Source organism: Balaenoptera acutorostrata, chromosome 12 (genome assembly GCF_949987535.1).
Source record: "Balaenoptera acutorostrata chromosome 12, mBalAcu1.1, whole genome shotgun sequence".
Lineage (NCBI taxonomy): Eukaryota > Metazoa > Chordata > Mammalia > Artiodactyla > Balaenopteridae > Balaenoptera > Balaenoptera acutorostrata.
Genome location: NC_080075.1, coordinates 93,588,716 through 93,607,588, shown reverse-complemented (window position 1 = coordinate 93,607,588; position 18,873 = coordinate 93,588,716).

The window sequence follows — 18,873 nt, the reverse complement described above, 5'->3', positions numbered from 1 at the left end:
GAACGAGGCTGTGCCCCAGCTCGGCTCCAGGAAGCTCCCGTCCGCACTGCTTCGGGAAGAACTGATGTCCCGTTAGGCCAAGGGTAGAAATGCATCCACAGACGTGCGGGGCACGGGGCCCTGCGAAACCCCGCCGGACTGAGCACATTCAAGCCCAGGATCCGGGTGACTTTTCTGACGACCCCCTCTGTCCGGGCCCCTCTGTCTGGTGTGGCCTCCTTCCCTTCCTCCCTGGAGGCCCCCTGCCCGTCCTTCAAGAATCAGATCACACGTCACCTCTTCTTCTCTGGACCCCATACAGAGCTCAGATTGGCTGTGGGAATGAAGCAGAGGAACCTGGGTCTGAAAGGCCCTGCGTGTTCACTCAGCGTCAGCTGCTCCGCCTTCAGAGAAGCTCACTGGAGGGTTAGTACGGAGCGTGGCTTCTGGCTGGAGGCTCCTCCCGTCCTCATCACGCCTCCCACCCCCCCGCAGCCCCGTTCTCGCCCGACGGCCCAGGCCCGCTTGTCTCCGGAAGCCGCAGCCCACGCCCCGTCCCCAAGCGACGCGACGTGCACTTGATTCCACGGCTGTGGCGCAAATCACCCCAAAACTTCAGGATGCAAAATACCCACTATGTGTCCAGGCCACGTGTGGGTGAACTGTGTCATGGGGCAGGAAGGGGGCCTGCCTCTGCTCTGCCTGGGCTTGCCAACGCTGTGCCCTTGTGGTTGACGTCCGTCCGGCAGGGGTGGGCTGGAGGGGCACCAACATCTCTCAAACGTAGGGAATTTGTGTGCTGCTTGAAAGCAGGCTGAGATCAGCAAACGCCACAAATCAGGACCCGGGAGAGCCCAGCACGGGCGGGGAGCGCCCCTCTGTGGCGGCACCCCTGGCTGCGTAGCTGTGGCCGGCGGCTAGCTTTCCCGAGTGTGGTTGGCCCCTCTCCAGGATTTGGCTGCCAACCCAGGCACGGGGCTGCTGTGTGGGCAGGATGGTGCAGGGGTGGATTTCACACCGTGTGACAGAGGTCGGCAGGTTTGGCCGTGCCCACCAGCAGCGTCCCCGTCACCCCAGAAGCTCCACACTCTGGTCTGTCTGGTGGGAAACCAGAAACCTTCCCCAAACACCGGCCCCGCTGTTCAAATACAAACCTAAGCTGGGAAACCTATTTTCTTAGAGGGCGGAGGACGTGCCTCGGTATTTTTCCGCAGACCTAAGGAAGTGGGTTCCTTCCAGCTTCTGGAACTCATCTTGGGGCCAGGAAGGGACGCTTCGAGCCCAGCTTGCCTGGTGGAATGCAGGCCGGCTCCATGGGCGCCGCTGGGCAGGGAGGTGAGGCCAGCGTGGGGGACGCAGCCTCTCTGAGGGACCCGCCATCCAGAGGCCTCTCCCCTGGCCTGGCCCGGCGATGGGCGGGTCAGGGCCCGGCCCCATGTGGTCAGAGGCGGGCGAGACAGGATGTTCTAAATTCCAGCGGAGAGAAGTCAAGTGGGTCCTCTGGACGTGGGCAGGCGGCTCTGTGGGGCACAGCCCTCACGTGCCACTGTGTCCCCTGGTCACTTCCCCACCCGGACCTCAGTGGACCACCCCTCCTGCCAGGCAACTTCCAGGCAGTCACCCCGTGTTCCGCCTGTACCACAGCGGGACCCCCGCCCTCTAGCCAGAAGGGCTTTCCCTCCCCCACCCAGCAGGGCCCGGGCCCACGTCCGCAGTCCCGCCTCCTCTGCCCGGCAGCCGGTGGCGTCCCCGGAACCGGACGACGGCCTCCTGCTCGTCTCTTTGCTGAGGTACAAACTTAAATCAATGTGCATTTGGGTCGCTAATCATTAGGGGAAAATGTCACTATTTATAAGAGACAATTTCCTTCAAAAACGTTAATTGCTAGTACCGACCACAGAAATTCAGAGAAAGTGCAGGAGGCTAAGGCAGCGATGATTTGCAGCCAGAAAAAGAAGGTTTTGGAAAAATATGAAGGTGGAATGTTGAGTTTGACAGACAGAAGGAAAAGCAATTTGAGAAAATGTTTCACCATGAGGTCCAGCCGGAATTTGTTTTTGAAGATTTATAAATGACTTTACTCTCATGTTACAGAACCATCTGGGGGCTGAGAGGGTGACTTAAATTTGTGGTTGTGTGTTACTGAATTTTATGGGAAAATTACACGGTCTGGGGAATCTGAGTCTCAGAAGATCTCCTCCAGTGATGGGGATTCTGGCGTCCTCGGGTCACCCTCCAGGCCCCATGCTCGTGGCCAGCTTGCCCCTGATGGGGGGCCGGGCCCCTGGGGAGATCCCAGGTTGGATCACGCTCTGAGTCCTGCCCGAGGTCTGCTTGATGAGGCCCCTCCAGCAGCCCAGGGACCTCAGGAGCTGCTTCTGTCCAGCTGTCACTGCACAGGCCTCGGTACAGACAGACGGACCCGATTCACCAGCGTCCGTGGGAACCAGGAAACGTGAAGCCCCCGGGCTGGCCAGGTGTACAGAGTGGCCCCAGCATGAAAAGCTTTGGGGGTGTCACACAAGGATTAAAGGAGACAATTTAAGTGATACCAACAAACTTTATCCAACACAGCATGAAGCAGACAGTTTCCTTTGGGAGAACTGACAGTGGGGTGCAGGGAGGGCAGGAAGCTTTTGTAGGACAAAGAATAAAGAGCAAGGAAGAGAAACAGCAACTCTCTGAGTGTCTAGGGCCACAGTCGGCCTTATCTGGGGTGAGAGGGCCCACAGCTGGCCTGGCGCTTGGGGTCTGGCTGACCAGGGACGCTGGGCTTCTGGGTAGGGGAGCCTTTACAGGGACACGGACGTCACCAAAGGGTCCCACGGGGAACGGCTCCATCGGGGGCCTAGGAGGTTATTTCAAGACAGAGAACTTGCCATTTCATCCCAAAAGGTTCACAAACCTCCAGAAGGTTCTGAGAAGGAAAGCAGGGAAATCTGAGGCTTTAAAGGAGCTTTCTGTGTGCTGCAAGGAGGTCTGAACTGCGGGCGGAGAGCAGGTGGGTGGCTGGGTATCTGGGCCCGGACGGCAGGGGACATGGAGGGATGGCTGATCACTCACTTACCTGCTTGTTATCGAAGGGCAAGTTCAAAGCAGGTGTCCCCGAGCACCGATCTGATCGCTGAGGGACTATATTCAATATCTTGTAATAATCTATAGCAGAAAGGAATCAAAAAAAGAATATATATATATATATATATATATATCTTCATATATATATATCTCTTCATATATATATATATATGAATAGCCAAATCACTTTGCTGTACACCTGAAAGTAACTCAATATTGTAAATCGACTATACTCCAATAAAAAATTAATCAATTAATTAGTAGTAACGACAACAACACTGGGGTATCCTAAGGCCACTCGAACTGCAGGTGGATCCAGGACACTGGGGGGCTTGTGATTGTTTCTCATTTCTTCGTTCTACAAAAGCCTCAGATGCTGAATACAAACTCATTCAAATCTCTCTAGAGTCGACTCTGTGCTGGAAAAATCCTTCTTGAGAAAATAGAGCTGTCTAAACCTGCCATGTGAAATATTTTTTGCTGGCAGCATTTAAACCCACTTTCCTCCAACCCCCAGGCTGGAAGAACGATTTTCGTTTGGAAACGCTTGGGCTGCCGCGGCTGCGGAGCGCGATCTTCCTCGGGGTGTGTCGTCTCACCACGCGAGTGCTTCCATGTGTGCGCTGAGCGTCGACCGTTTCGTCTTTTCCAGCCAAAATGTTTGCATTTCCTGCGCCGACAGAAAGTATGAGGAGCTGGGAGGTGGCCGGTCCACCCCAGGGAGCTTGGGACGTCATCACACCCGCGGCTCCGGGGACGCCTGCTGGACAGGCCGGGAGGAAAGTGGAGAGATGCTGGGTCACGTCCAGGGAGCTCAGCTCCCGCGTTGAGCAAAGGCCTCCTGGACCCGCTTCCTCGGGGGTGTTCCCCCTCAGACGTTAGGGAGCTCGTGGTCCCCCCAAAGGTGAAACGTTCTTCTGCGGAAGCCCCCCCCCCCGACAGCTCCCACCAGGCAGTGAGTCAGGGGGCTGTGCTCAGAGCTGCCAGGGCCCCGCCACCGAGGCTCCAACAGACGAAGCACGAGGTTGGAGAACCGCACGCATGCGCGGGGCTCCGGAGCGTCCGAGGAGGCAGGACCAGCCGGGAGGAGAAGCGGGGCCAGAGGCACCGCCACCTCCCGCCCACGTGACACCCCGCCCCCTTCTCGGGCTCCTCCTTGACCGCAGACTCCAGGCCTGCAAATATCCTACTCGCTGAGAGGCGTTCGTGACCCCAAGTCCATGCTCACAATATCTCGAGTGCACCGATGGGCATCAGCGAGCAGCGCCCGTTCCCGGCGGGGGTGCGAGCCCCGCCTCTGCTCCAGCTCGTCCGTGCACGAGGGTCTCTCTCACGGCCCCGCGGGCGCTGCGTTGTCTTTTTGTGCTTTGGGAGGTGATTTCTCTATTGAAAGTGGCCCCAGGCAGACTGCGGCAGAGCTGCCTGGGGCCTGGGGGCCGGGAGGCTGTGGGAATCCCTCAGGGAGAAAATACACGTGTCAGCTGAGCATCCTTCAGGTACCAGCGCCGCTGGCGCAGAGGTCACGGCTAAGGAACCAACCGTCTGTACTAAATACGGTGTCACGACGCGGAAAACAGGTTGGGTGCTCACCTGCTGATGAAAGGCGATCCAGACGGGGCCCAAGTCAACTGGAGCAGGAACGTCAGCTACTGTTTCCTTACCTCGAGGAGCCGTGGTGGCCTGAACTGGGAAGCACGTCAGCCCTGACGGCGGCCTGGGGACGTCCAGCCGGCACCCACCGAGACGATGAGCCGGCCCCCAGCAGCTCCGAGGGTCTGTGCCTTTGTCTTCACAGACTGCTGCCCTGCAGGCGGTCCCACCGGGAGTGTCCAGAATGTGCCGCTCGTGCTGTTCTGACAGTCGTTGGCAATCGCATCTGCAGGGCCAAAGAGGACAAGGAAACTATGACTCAGGCAATTCTGGCTCAAGGAATCGCGCCCCTGGGAGAAAAGTCAGCCTTGCACCCACTGTGGTGCACGCCCAGCCCCGCTGACCTCCCTACTGGACCGGACCACTTCGCAAGTTGTTCCCTGAGTGCGCCAGCTTTATGGAGGGCAGGAAGCACCTCGTGAGCCACTCGATGTCCTTGTTTTGGAGGCTCCCAGGGTGACCCAAACACCCTCTGCCTTGGCGAGAAGCAGAGATAAAACAAAACAACAAAAAGCATCTGCGGAGGCCCTTGCCAGCGCCAGCAATCAGCCCCACCCCTGGAGACCCTGAGGCTCTGCCCCTCCCCATCACCGTCTACCCTCTGAGACCAGGAAAGTGACACTGAATATTTAAAGACAGAGTCGGTTCACAAGGTCAGTGTTGTGCTCAGCCGGACAAGATTCCAGGAGACAAGGGGTCAAGCGCTGGATAAAGATTCACCCAGCAGGTTGGTTCATGCCTGCTCTCTTACCTCCACTCCCCAGTCCTGAGCTGGGTCCTCGGACAGGGATTAAAGAAAGAAAGCTAGGGCATGCTTGCACAAAAGTCTGATGAATGAGTATAGGAGACCTTATTTTCCTATCCTGACTGTGAAATTAACCAGGCTCCCAAACTGAGCCTTGTTGTTACAAAAATCCTTACTGTTAACACAAGGAAAACCATGCATATGGTCCAGATTTACCAGTTCAGCACTAGAAATAATGAATTGTTATTTGTGAACTTTTGACACTTAGAACCATGAAATTGCTCAACCAGAAAATGTGGTGCAATTACACATTGCAAAAACAATATCTTTAAAATGGTATAAAGAAGACAGAAAAACAATCCCAAGTTTACTGTAATTATTAGATTCAAAAATTCTCAAACAACAAACTGTTTCTGAGCACCAACTCTATTTATGCAAAAGAGAACGGGGACTGACCACCTACAAACCAACAACCAGGTAAGACCTGCCAGGCCACAGACAAGCAGGGCACCCAATGCCATGGAGAGCTGGAAAGAAACACACTGTCCTTATTTACAAAAAAGAAGATTATATGTGTAGAAAAATCTAAAAGTATATTTTTAAAAAACTATTAGGATTAATAACTGAATTTATCAAGATTGTTGGATACAAGGTCAAAATCCAAAATTCACTTGCTTTTCTATGCAGAAACAACATGTAACTAGAAAGTGAATTTTTTTAAAAAATAGCTTTTACAACAGCATAAAACAGCAATAACAAGAAGTACACTTAAGAAAAACGTGCAAAACCTTTGGAAAAGATTATAAAACACTGCCAAAGCCTATTAAAGAAGCCATAAAAAATGTAGGACTATTTCATGCTTACACATGGGAGGGTTAAGTGTTTAAAAAGTCAGCTGAACTCAAATTGAATTCTTGATTCAATGCGATACCAGTCAAAACCCCTGCAGACACTTTTTCTTTGGTAGAAATCGACAAGCTGATACTAAAACACACATGGAAAGGGACAGGACAAAATCAGCACAGACAGTCCTGAAGAAGAGGGACATGGTTGAATCACGTCCACTGTCAGACATCGAGAAGGTCCTTTCCACCTGTAGCAACTAAAACAGTGCAGTGTAGGTGTAGGAAGAAACAATGAAACACAGCACAAATCCAGAAACAGACCTGTACATGGGCAGTCACCCCTTTAGACAAAGTCCTGCCCAGTCTGGTGGGGAAGGAGGGCCTTCTCCATGTGAGCCAGGTCCCTGAGTATATAAGCGAAGGGGCAGGAGCCCTGATTCCTGTGATGTATTGTGTCTACATTTGTAATAGGGGAGAGCAAATCTGACTCTATATTAGATCTGTTTCTTTTACTTTAACCTCTGTGTTCTGTTGCTTCTGCTTCCATTTACTAATGTTGCCCATAGCCTGAAATATACAGGAGAGCCCATTCTCAAGGCTCTGACCTTTAAGGGTGTAACACTTTCCATTCATAGGGAGATAAAAGGCTGCAGAACAGAGAATAACACTTGTCTTGCTGGAGGCTCACAAGAACACCGTGGCCTGACCTACGTGGACGTGGACGTGGACGGATGCAAGAACACAGGATTCAACACCAAGAAGCCTGCAACAACCAGCCACAGCCCTCCCTCACCTGGCCTTTTAAAATGCTTTGTTGAAACCCTTTCAGGGGTTTGGTGCTCGGGGACCCTAGCCCCCCATTTCCCTTGCTCGGCCCTGCAATAAACCTTTCTGCTGCTCCGAACTCCGGCATTTCAGTTTGTTTGGCCTCACTGTGCGTCGGGCACATGAACCTGTGTTTGGTAACAAAATCATTTCCAAATCACTTCCTAGAACTAAATATGAAAGGGAAAATTACCAAATTATTAAGTTTCTAGAAGATTATATAAGAGAATATCTTAATTTTCCTTAAGATTTCTTAATGAGAACCCAAAAAAACCCATAAAAGAAAAGATTGCTGAGTAGGACTTGATTAAAATGAAGAATAAAAGTAAGTATTAAGTATATTAATATACAGCAAGTACATGTATTAAATATATTAAGAATATATTGAGAGAAGGAAAGGCAGGAGGTGAGAGAAGGAAAGGCAGGAGGTAAGGGAAGAGCGGCTTTCTGTGAGGTCCCGGGGTCGCTGGATGCTTCCTTGGTTCCTCCGTGACCCCAGGAAGGACCTGCAGCCTCAGCGGGGGGTCCTGGCGGAGCTGACAGGGCGACTGTCCACACCGGCCACATGCACAGCTGGGTTAGCCTGAAGTGGCGTCAGACCCCACGTCTCCACCACGGCTGCATCTCCAGGAGCGTGGCACACGTGAACGCCCGCTTTCCCGCACCCATCTCCCTTCTTCCCTCCCTCCCTTCTCTTTTTTAAAAAAGCTTCCCACCAATTCCCCTGTGACTGGACTCCCCGCTGGGATTAGGATTTCTGCCCAGTTTCAGAGTAAACAGCCCTCAGCTACATCCTCCTCCAAATCCTCTAACTCAACAATATCTCGGCACAAACCCGCTTCATTAGAGCAGAAGCCCCAGTCACTCACTCCTGCGCCCCGTGAGAGAAGCAGTAATGCAGGGACCCTCGGCCGCTCCGCCCCACAGCATCCGGTCTATAGTTGCAGCTTGATTTTTACAATTTTTCCCCCGTGCACAAAACGCCGGCGATCGGGGAGCCATTCTAACAAATATAGTCCTTGTTTCTTCTGGCCTCTCTCCTAAGAGACCATGACTGGAGGGTGGAAAGTTCATACCCGGGAGGACATTCCTGATAGAACCCCAAGAAAACGCAGGAAACATGATTTTACCATGTATTTCTTTGTGATAAAATGGTCCTCCCAGGTCTGGCAGCTGGAATACAGCTGTGAACATTTGCGCCATCTTTAGGGAGAACTCAGCTCCTCCCCACTTTACCAGAAACCAGAGCTCGATCCCCATTCAGTCCCACCGTACGGGGTGTAGGGAGCAAAACCTGCCACCCCAAATGTCTTTGGCCTGTGGATTATTCTGAGCTGAAAACAGTCAAGGCACAAAAGACCCAGGAAGAAACTTTGAGGTTCCCCCTTCGCTGCCTGAAGAATTTAGATAGAGGGCCTGTTACAGGGGCAGAGTATCACCAGACATGCCTGCAGGGGTGGTGGGGAAACCCTTACAGACCAGAGTCTACCCTGTGTCCTGCTGTCTGCCTGGCCCGGCGAATGTTTGCTTGTCCGTCTCCCTGTGAATTACCTTCCTCCCCTTTCGAGTCCCAAACCCCCAACACCCTCTTTGTCTTTGGTTGAAGGTGGTGTTTTAAGGGAGGGTTTGGGCCATTTTGGTGAGCGACTCAGTTTTCCTGGGCGTCTCCCATGCATACGTGTTATTAAAACTTTGATTTTCTCCTGTTAATCTGTCTCATGTCAATTTAATTCTTAGACCAGCCGGAAGAACCTAGGAAGGCAGAGGGACACTTCTTCCTCCCTGGCAGGTGCTAAGGCGGGAAGTGCCCTGGAGCAGAGCGCCGTGCTCCCTCTCCCTGGGGCCCCGTGGCCACCCTGTTATCTGGGTCGGGCACACGTTGGCTGGAATGGAAGTGGACAGAGCCTGGCTGGCCACCGTGCAAGGGTCATCACCCCGGGTTCTCTTCCGCCGGAGCCTCTGCCGTCTGGCCCCGTGTGTCCTCTGTGCAGCGGGCCGGGAGAGACGCAAGGGGCCAGCTGCTCTAAGCCTCCCGCACCACCTCCTGGTACGCGGTGTCGGCACACACTGCCTGCCGCGCGCGCCGGAGACCAGGTCTGGCTACTCAGCAGCCTGTTTTGGGTCCTGCACCCCTGAGTCACCAGTATCATGCAAACAGAGGCCAAATGACCTTTTGGGGGATGCTTGTCCCACGTCATACCCCCAAATTCTTCTGTACTGCAGTTCATGGGAAAGCTCTGCCCCCTGGGCCTGGGGTCAAGGACATCCCCAGGCGCTTGGTGGACCACAGTAATGGTGACTGTATGACTGCGCCTGGCCAGCCTTTCAGACAAGAGAGGCTGTCACCTCTGGGTACGGCAGGGGACGTCTCACAAGTTCCGAGCGGATGTGGGGCTGAGCCTCCCGCGAGGCTTTCCTCCTTGTGCCTGCGGCTCCTCCCGTGGGTTCAGAGCATTTCTTAGGCTGTGAGCACCTCCCCCCACCAGCTTCGGAGACTGGGGACCAGTCCGTCCCTTCTGGTCCCAGGCCGGGTGGGCACAGGGACAAGTGTGAGTCCCGAGGCCCCAGAGGGGAGGGGCCCAGCCAACCCCGCTTCCAACACTAGAGATCATTTCTGCCTCTGCCTCAACTGGGACAGATGCTCCGCTCAGGGGCACAGCTCGTTGGCTTCCCCGGCCAGGCCTGCAGGAGGAAGAGGGGGTCCGGGAGACGCCCCCTCCTCCCAGCGCCCCTGACCGCACCCGCTTCCCCCGCCCCATTATCCTTTCCTCATGTAGCTGGGCTGGGCGCCCTGTCCCCCCGGAAACCTCCCCAGCGGAGAGGAGAACAACCGGCTTTGGTGAAAGAGGAGCTTGGTCGGGAGGGGCCGGCTCCCACTCGTCAGGACAGGCAGCCCCGGCTCCGGCTCCGCCTGGACCCTGAGGTGCTCCGGCTGCTGGGGAAGCAGGACGGGAACTCTCGCCCTCAGGGGCCGAGTTATTCGGAGGCGCCGGCGCTTTCTCTCCGCAGCTCGTGTCAGAGTCAGGGAGGCATATCCCCAGGGCCCCTGCCTCCTGGGGGTGGGGAGCAGCTGCCCGCGGGCAGGTCAACTAACCGGGAGCTGGTGCCTCTGTGCCCACAGCGAAGCCACTGTCCCCGCACGCACGGATTTTCTCACGGGGACCCATTTTACACGGCAGGACGGCAGGACTCCCACGTCCCCAAACAGCCCTCGGTGTCTTCCCAAGACCACAGTGGGTCCCGGCCCTGCGCTCTGGGCCAACGTTCTTCTCCACGGCCCCAGAGAAGGTCCTGGAGAGCGGACGTCATCCACCTGTGTCCCCAGTGCCTGGACTCCACTGAAACACCGGGTCCCGCTCAGGTGGCCCAGGGCACCTCGGGGGTCCCTGGTCACGGGTGGGAGCTGAGGCCAGAGAAGCCCATCCCCCCCGGGCCCTGCCCAGAGTCTCCTACACCATGGGGTGCACGGGTTTCGGTGCTGCCTTTGGTCTGGTGAGGGGTCCTTTTCCCAGGCACAGAAGACGGCCTGCTTCCCCAACACGTCCAAGTGCAGCCACGCGGGTGGATATGGGCTGACCAGGCAGGAGGGGCTGTGACCACGGATGTGCTCGGACCGGATGGCGACCTAGGGCCCAGGGGAGAGCAGAGGCCCGGAGCCCTGGGGAGGCCGTCCAGCTCCTGCCCCTCCCCAGGCGGGACCCCTGCAGGAGGTGGCCGTACTTCTAGGGCCCGGCCGGTCAACGTGAGAGCAGAACCGATGGAAGAGACGTCGCCTCTGTCCCGCGGGCACAGCCAAAAGGGTCTCTGCCTCAGGTGACCCCCTTCCCACACCCGTGGCACAGAGCAGCTTGGGGGTGCTGGCCACGCAGCTCACGGCCCCCGGGAGGAAGGGCTCGGGGCTTCACAACCACCGAAAGTTTTGCAGGGAGATTCACCCCAATTCCTGTGCCGAGCCGACTGCACCGTGTGCCGAGGATTCTGAGGCCAGCTCCGAGGTTGAGGAGGAGCCTACCTTTCACTCTCACAAAGGCTCATTGAGAATTTGCCGCGTCCCAGGTGCCGTGTAAGCGCGAGAGATTCCGGGTGAACAATTTCAACTCTCTCTTATTAGAGGATAAATATCAGACAAAAACTATTTGTGGCAACTTTTCCTTTTTTCTTACTGATAGAGCCTCTAATTTCATAGGTAGAAATGTGCCCATCTGAAAACTGACACTTCTCAGCCCATGCTGCAGATGGGAGCGGCCGTGAGCCACAGTGCTGACCAGAGAGATGGAAGTTGAGTCCTTGGGGGGTTTCCATGGAATGTCTTCAAGAGGGACAAATCCAACCGGCAGGCTCCCATTTGCTCTTGGCCCTTATTTCTTCCTGCTGCTCTGAACAAGTAAACAATGGCAGGAGCCCCAGCAGCCACTCTGAGAGCCTGAGGACAAGGGCCCTACAACAAGGATGGCAGAGCAGAAAAGTAGGCCCTACACTGCCCACCGCCAGATGTCCTGATTTATGAGAGAAAAACAAATTCCTGTCTCTTTGAAGTGACTCTTATTTAAGTTTTCTGCTGTCATAATCCACTCTCACTGGGAACTCAGCAGGTGGACTCAATCACCAAGGCAACACAAGAAAACAAATGAATCGGGGAGATGTTCAGGTTGACCTGAGTGCCGTGAAGAACACTGACGAGGAGACGAGGCCCAGTGGCTCTGGATCCAGAGGTCGGGGAAGGTCGAGCTGCAATGCTCGGGACGCACAGGACCCGCCACACAGGCTGGCTTTCCAGGCAGAGGCCGCGGCAAACCCCACGTTTGCGTCACAGCTGGAGGAGGCGGGGCGGAGGGCAGTGTGGACGGACGGCACTGAGGGGCCAGGGCATGGCACGTGGCGTCGGGAAGAGCAGGGGGTGAGCGAGAGCGCCCTGCGAGGCCAGGCTTCCAGATCACAGGGGAGAGCTCAGCGTGGAGCGCTCCCCGGGAGGTCGCCGGACAGAGTTCGGGGCAGATCAGGGGATCTGCCCCGGGTCTCTGCCTTCTGCCCAGGACACTGGGGGCTGCTCTGGGCTGGGCAGGGTGGCCAGCAGCACCCTGACCCCCCAGATGCCCCGTGTTCCAAGGTTCAGAACCAGTGCTCTACTGTCCCGTACGGAGCGGACAGGGTGCAAGAGGGCAGAGTGGAAGGGGGAGACCAGCAAGGAGGGCGTGAGGGGCCCTAGGGTGCAGTGGGGACAGGCCACATGCCTGGAAAACCGCTGGCAGACGCGCTGGTGGTTGAATGGCCCCCGCCAGGCACAGGAAGGACTCTGCTGGCCTGACTTGTGCATGTGCCGGGACAATCGAATGTCCTGGACACACAGGACCCCAGCTCCACCCCATGGAGGGGCCAGGACCACGGGGAGGGCTTTCTGTGAGAGCTGCCGGACAGGACTCAGAGGACAGAGGACGGCACGGTTGGGGGGGTGACCTCCCCCGGTGACACTGGTCTTTTATCTGCTGCTGCGGGTGCCGGACAAGGGCCCCAAGAGTGCGAAGCGTCACTTGTGGACTCAGGCCTGGGACGAGGCCGCGCACAGTGGTACTGTCGCTGGGAAGGGGCAGCTGGGGGCACAGCGGGAGGGTCAGACGCTCCCCGTGGGCTGCTCTCAGATTTCCTGGTGGAGACCAGGCAGGCAGGCGGTCTGAAGCCTGGGGACGGCTCTGAGCTCCAGAAACACTTGCAGGAGACTCGGGGGAGGTTAGACGTATCTCCAGGAACCCTCACCTTCAAACAAGGAAACCCCGTCTTGGCCGACACCGTGCGGGACCAAGGCTCTGTCCAGCTTGTCGGTTTTTCTGCTGCAGGTACTTCAGGACGTAGGGACACCACTGCACACGGGGGGAGAATCCAGCAAACGCTGCCCCTGGCCTGACAGCCACTCTGTCCGAAGCAGAGTCTCTCATGGCTCCCTGACCTGGCAGCAGAAATTCCTGCTGACTCCTGCTTGGCGAAGGCCTCAGGCCGGGAGAGCGTAGGGTCCAGAACCTTGGGCGGTGAGATGACAAAGCACCTGGAAAGGACCCGGCCCAGACAGCACACACTGGCGACTCTGGGATTAATTTTAAGCACCAATTGTTCCAGCTTTTGCCAAACACAAGGAACCCTTCCAAGAGCCCTAGTGCACAGCCTCCCAACAGAAACAGCACTGCAGGTCCAGCCAACCCTGGCTGGAAGATTCTAGAAGACCTGGGTGGGACCAAAGCCATCCACTCCCAGTTTATGGACAATTCAGATTGCTAACGTTTTCCTGAGTATAAGTAATTACAATAATTCCAGGAAACCAGATTTCCATGAAGGCACTTAGGGCAAATCTGGAGGAAACACCTTTAGTTTTGTAAGATTCACTGACAGTTGCCCTAAAAGATGGAAAAATACAAAAGGTGGAGGGCAAGATAATCAACGGGTAAAGTCTGAGTAGTTGTTACTTGTCCTGATAGCAGACAACTGTTCACATGGTTACTTTCCTGTAAAGGACCTGTGCTCCCTTGCGGTTAAAGGTGCGACTGGCCCCCGAGGGACCCTCACACAGCTGTGATGGGGAACTTGCATTCGTGGCTCCTCTGAGTGTGACCGGCACGCCCACCGCCTCCCTGAAGACCCCGTCTTGCTGCGAGGGGGGCTCGCCCTCCAGGCGGTGGTTGGTGCACGAGTGGCCATGTCCTCGCAGCCCACGGGGACAGCCCCAGCGGTGGGCACTGCCCAAGACACCCGACCACCACTGATCCCCAGGCTGTGAAAGGAGGTCCTTGTGTATCTGGGGGTGAAGCAGCTGACGCGACCCTGGATGCCACCAAGATCCACGTCTTCCGCTGAAAGGTTACAGCAGCCTCGAGAGGGACGTGGAGATAGGAGCTCACACAGGGGGCCTGCTTCCTTGGGGCTCAGGTGCACCCACGTTACCACGTGCCTGGCCAGCAAAGTTCACATTCCCTCTGGGGGCTGAGCTACGTTTTTGTCATTGGCAACAAGAGTTCTGACGGATCTACGTTGTAATTCTGGGACTCGGCAACTCGTCTTTCGAATTTCAGCCAGAGGGTGTCAGCTCAGGCTTTGAAAACGTCCCCGCGGCGTCAGCAGAGCTCGGTGTCTGTCTCCAGGGATGGAAGGAGAGAAGAAACCCACACCTAATGCTGTCCTGCTTTATGAGGAAGGTGCGCTTTTTCCTGTCTTACAGGAGGAGAAAGGGAACCCAGGTAGGTCAGGTAACTTGTCAAAAGGCAGCCAGGTGGCACGTAGGTGTCAGGGGAACTCAGAGCACTGGTTTTCCACCCCAGCACGCCGACCCGTACAGTGACCAAGAAGGAAATCAAAGAGATCTCTTTGAGCCCAGAGATGAAAGGGTGGCCCTTACATCACCCTAACTGCAGCTACAGCAGGAAGACGTCCCCAAGAGCCGTTCTACGACCTCACGAGGCTGCGGCCATGCCAGCACGTGGGTGAGTCATATGAGGGAGAAGGATCCAGAAGCCGGCAGCACCTGGGCTCGCACGGGCCCCTCGGGGTCCTGGGGCCTCGTCCAGGGCGGGGAGGGGTGAGGGATCGGGTCGCAGAGTTAGACCAGACCGAGACGCGGCCAGCTCAGCTCTCAGTTCTCCCCACTCGCTGACCAGGGTCCAGCTGCTTCCCCAGATGCCACAGCTGTGGAAAGTCTGCACACCTTTGCTGCTCTGGACATCAGCTTAGGGCCTGGACGCTAGGACAGTGAGACCTGTGACTGGGTGCCCACTGGGTAGATCGGAATTTAGAGTGGACTAATTATTTCATAGGGTATAGAAAAGAAAATTAGGTTTACATGGCTTTTCCTAGGCCTGAGAACGGTATGTTTAAGAGGAAATAAATAATGGGGGGGGGCTTTTTTGACTCATTTTTGTGAAAACCAGAGAACCCCCTGCATGACTTTCCTGGAGTTTCTCTCTTCTCCAGGGTTATGTCTCCACCGCCGAGAGAAAGCAGGGGAGGAAGCCCATTCCCGTCGGTTCAATAAAGGGCAGCAAGCGCCACCCATTGTGAGGAGGCCGGTGGCACAACGGGGACAGAGGCGAAAGGTCACCATCACGCCCTCAGGCCGGCGGCTGGTGGCCGCGGCGAGGCTGCCCTGACCGCGCTGTGGTCACGCAGCAGCTGGCAGCCCTGTGCCCGCGCCGCGCGCCCCCAGACCCACGCCTCCAACGCTGTCCCAGCGACTCCGCGGTCTCGCCTGTCTCTTCAGACATGCTTTCTGCAAAAATAAGGTTATTACAGTCAGCCTCCAAGTAAAGACCTTCACCTTGAAGAGCGATGGGGCCGTTGCCAGTGAGACATGAGGGCCAGAACCAGCAATGACTTTTTAAAATTTAATTTTTATTTTATATAGGGGTGTAGTTGATTTACAACGTTGTAATAGTTTCGGGTATACAGCAAAGTGATTCAGTTATATATATATGTGTATATATATATATATATATATATATATATACATCTCTTCTTTTCCCATATAGGTTATTACAGAATACTGAGTACAGTTCCCTGTGCTATACAGTAGGTCCTTGTTGGGTCTCTATTTTATATATAGTAGTGTGTATCTGTTAATCCAAGACTTCTGATTTATCCCTCCCCCAACCTTTCCCCCCTTTGGTAACTGTAAGTTTATTCTCTATGTCTGTGCGTCTGTTTTTGTTTTGTAAATAAGTTCATTTGTGTCACAGTTTGGATTCCACACATAAGTGATACCGTATGGTATTTGACTTGCTCTTCCTGACTTACTTCACTCGGTATGACAACCTCTATATCCACCCATGTTGTTGCGAATGGCATTATTTCATTTTTTTAATGGCTGAGTAATATTCTATTGTATGTATGTACCAAGTAAGAATTCATGGAGATAAAGGTAAGAGGGGGTCACTAAGGAGTCTGTAACATGGCCAGGACGGAGAGCTGAACTCAGGAACGATAATGGGTGAGTCCGCAGAGCAGCACAGGCAGATGGGTGCCCCTGCTCCCACTGGCACTTTCTCGGAGGTCTGTCGCCAGGGGCTCAGGTGGTCAGCAGTGGGCAGGGGGCGCGTGGGAGTAGTTCACGTAAGGAGGGTAAGGACAAGGGCAGACACAAAAGCAGGAAAGGGGCACAGGGCGGGGGGGGGGGGCGGAATTCAGTCACACGGGAAGGAGGCTGGGGGCTGAGGCTGTGTCCAGGTGTATCCCAGCCTCTGCAAGACCTGGGGTGTCAGCCGTTGGCCTCTCGTTTCAAAATATTCTGAGTCCGATGAGGGAGTTTCTCATTAAAACTCTGTTGCCTTTAAATTCAGGCAGCCTATGAAATATTTCATCATCCTCTTCCTTCTTCCTGTTTGCATGAAAACACAAGTTACTGCTTACTGTTATTCTGAGAACTAAATGTGGAACCTGGGGGATCGGATCTTTAAGCCAGACGTCTCCAGGAGCACAGCTGTACCCGAGTGGCCAGAAAGAGAACCACACGCCTATGGCACTTGTGTTAGAGCCTGGTTCTGTGCCAGGCACTCGATATGAACCCCCCAGCTGTCTGTACAGCAGGAACAGGTGGTGTGAACTAAACTGTACACACACACACACACACACACATACACACACACACATATATGTATGGCCCCGGGTGCAGTGTCTTGGTAAGCTAATAAAAGCGTAGTTAGGATAGTAGTTCAGCACAAATAAGAAATCATATTTCAAGCATTCAGATTCCCAAAGTTACAGAATTTTGTCCCCCCATGTGAGGAACATTCAATGAATTAGGCACTTCTAGCAGCATCTTGGGTGAAGCACAGCATGAATCAAAGTGTTAATTCAACGTAGGTGTTCGTTTTCTCTAAGTTTGGTGAAATGAGAAAAGTACTGGCCTCAGTGTCAGAAGAAGTGGGTTTGAGTCTTGGGTCCACGATTCCCGACTTCTGTGGGTGCTGGGGGCCACGGGCAGCAGAGGTGAGACCCAGCCCGGCTGAGATGTTCTGCGGACACACGGCCAAGGCCGCACCAGCGTCCTGTCCCCTCTCACTTTACTCACACTGAATCACGATTACAAGAAATGATGCCCGTGGCTATTCTCTGAGTTAATTTCTGGTGCTGTAATTTTTAAAGAACACAAACACCAATGTTTTCCAGGGACTTCCTGTGAGAACAGCTGCAAATTAAGTCATCCAGCAGAGGCTCCGTTTGTGTACCCTGATTTGTTTTGCTCGAAGATAAAACAACAGAAGAATCCGTCTGGGTGCCAGGAAGGATGAAGGTAATGGGAAAAGCATGTAACAATGATGTCATGCAGCTCCGAAATTTAGGGCTTTCAATCGAGGGTTAATAACCATTACAGAGAGATTCGATTTTGATAAAACACATCAAAAATAACATTTTCCATGATATTTAAGATTATGCTAAATGTTGGAAAAGGAAAGAAAGTTATGATGAAAATCAGAAGATTCCTACCCCTCTCCTTCCCCAAACCTCCCGGACAGAAAAGCCACACCGGACTCACCGTTCTACCCTTGAACAGTCCCTGCAAGCCACAAAGGGACAGTCCCCTCCCTCCCCAGTAACACCAAAGTGCCCATAAAGAAGCTATTTCTGAAAAACGGGGCTTCCTGGCAGAACCGACTAGACCAGCATTAGGCTGATGTTCAGAGTTATAATGGGAAAAAAGCCTGACTTTGAGATCACTCTGCTAAGTTAGGGAAACGTTCATGGCCGGAGGTAAGGCTGCTGTGGGAAAGACCACGGAGACCTTCTGGCGGGCTTCCTTCCTCTGGAGACCCCGTCTCTGGAGAAAGAAATCCAGACACTGAAAGAGCAAATAAGACTGAGCTATTTTTCACAAATTCCACAAACATTAAAATAGGCACCACTTTTGTTGTGGTCATCCATGTACAATGCTTGGTGTCAGTCTATTTATCTCTTGTAAAAATTAAAAAAAAAAAATAGGCACCACTAGAGCTTCTGGAACCTTCCAAATTCAAACATGCTGCCTCACTGTCAACGCCTCCAGGTTTTGGGTCTGAGAGTATTTGTTACCATAAGCACAAAAGAAGGCAAATCCACAATTTGAAGATTTCAAGCATAAAGCCTTAACACTCAATACCTGAGGAAACAAGAATGTGGTCTGTTCAGGGCCTTTGTCAAAGTAGCCGCGTTAAAGAAAACAGGATGGCAGCCCAAAGGGACACCCCAGCGGGAAGGAGCCTTTTCAGAGAGGAGCCGATGGGACAGGACACAGGCCACGGGACAAGCTGGCTGTGGGGGGCCCCAGGGCCGGGTCAGATCTGGATTCAGCCCCAGGGCTGCCCTCCACTTGCGGGTGGCCTGGTGCAGGTCCCCGCCTCTGGGCCCACATCCCCTCTTCTGCAATTACAGGGCAACCCGTTAGCTGTTCAAGCCGAGGCTCCCAACCGTCCATGGTGGGGATTTGGGAAATGCAAGGCTCTGGTGGCTTTGGGGACAGAGGACTCCACACCCCAATGGCTGACGTGCTCTGTCCTGCTCCCCCATCTCCTGTCTCCAAGGTTCTAGGGTCTCATGGCTACAGCTGCGGATGGTGATGAGGTGGTAAAACCAGAAAAAGAATACTCAGATGACTTCCTGAAACTCTGTCAGAAATTTTAAAAAATGCTTTTGGGTCATTCTCTAAGCACAAGGAAGAATCTTTTTTTTTCTTTTTAAACATCTTTATTGGAGTATAATTGCTTTACAGTGGTGTGTTAGTTTCTGCTTTATGACAAAGTGAATCAG